At 41.6% G+C, this 1,325-nt stretch overlaps 1 protein-coding gene across 1 annotated transcript in view; it reads left to right on the forward strand.

Annotated features, from left to right (window-relative positions):
- LOC109931903 (integrin alpha-9-like) overlaps positions 1 to 1,325 on the forward strand; it is a 153,395-nt gene that overhangs the window by 1,585 nt on the left and 150,485 nt on the right. The gene's annotated exons all lie outside the window — the stretch shown is intronic.

Here is a 1,325-nt window from a genome sequence, read left to right on the forward strand (position 1 = left end):
CCTGCTGCTTGACAAGAAATTGTAAAACTAGCCTTTAAACAGGAGGCAATTTCTTCCTGTTGACCATATTGAGATTAGGAAATGCAATGTAGGCAAGTTGCACGTAGAAAATCAATTCATATTGTGACTATTGTAGGAATTTTGTATGGTTCTGCACCCAACACAGAATGCACAAAGTGGAAATATGGGTCAAAGAGAGACAATGACAAAAAGCTGGAGAGGGCTCAGAAGAGATTTGCCAGGATGTTACCGGGTATGGAAGATTTGAGTTATAAAGAAAGGCTGGATCGGCTGGGACGTTTTTCACCGGAGCGTAGGAGGTCAGAGGTGATCTTACAGAATTTTATAAAAACATGAGGGGTACAGATAGGATTGATGGTATTTGTCTTTTCCCCCCTAGGACGGGGGATTTTAAGACCAGAAGGCACACTTTTAAGGTGAGAGGACAGAAGTTTAAAAGACATGAGGGGCATTTTTTTTGTACAAGAGTGGAATGAATTTCCTTAGGAAGTAGTGGATGCAGGTATAATTACAACTTTTAAAAAACATTTAGATAAGTACATGAATAGGAAAGGTTTGGACAGCTATGGGCCAGGAGCAGGTAGGTGGGACTAGTTTAGTTTGGGATTATGTTCAGCATGTATTGGTTGGACCAAAGGGTCTGTTTCTGTGCTGTATGACTCTATGACTCACAACAAGTAAGTGAGGTTGCACGTCTGGACTCCTGTCTCACAAACTGACCATCACATTAATGTTAATCATCATACCAACATTGTTCTCTTCATACTTTGAGCAATGAGCCTCTGCTGCATTCCCTCTACAACAAGTGTATCCATCCTCAGGTGAAGGATGCAGAACTGCACTCAATTTTCCAGTTGCAGTCTCACCAGGTTTTCTATGCAAATGAAGCAAGACATCTTTGCTCCAGTACTCAAACCCGCTTGCAATAAAAGCTAATACACTGTTTGCCTTCCAAATCGCTTGCTGGACTTATATGTTAGCTTTTGATTACATATGAAAAAAGTCACTAAGGTCCCTTTGGACAGGACACCTCCCAAACTCTCATAATTTAAGAAATAATTTGCACCTTTGTTCCCCCAACCAAAGTGGTTAAGCTCACACTTATTCACGTAATATTCCATCTACAGTGTTCTTGCTCACTCAATCAACCTGCCTAAATACATTAGAGATAGTAGGAACTGCAGATGTTGGAGAATCTGAGATAACAAGGTGTAGAGCTGGATGAACACAGCAGGCCAAGCAGCATTAGAGGAGCAGGAAGGCTGACGTTTCAGGCCTAGACCCTTCTTCAGAAATGGGGAAGG

Source organism: Rhincodon typus, chromosome 4, assembly GCF_021869965.1.
Source record: "Rhincodon typus isolate 14 chromosome 4, sRhiTyp1.1, whole genome shotgun sequence".
NCBI lineage: Eukaryota > Metazoa > Chordata > Chondrichthyes > Orectolobiformes > Rhincodontidae > Rhincodon > Rhincodon typus.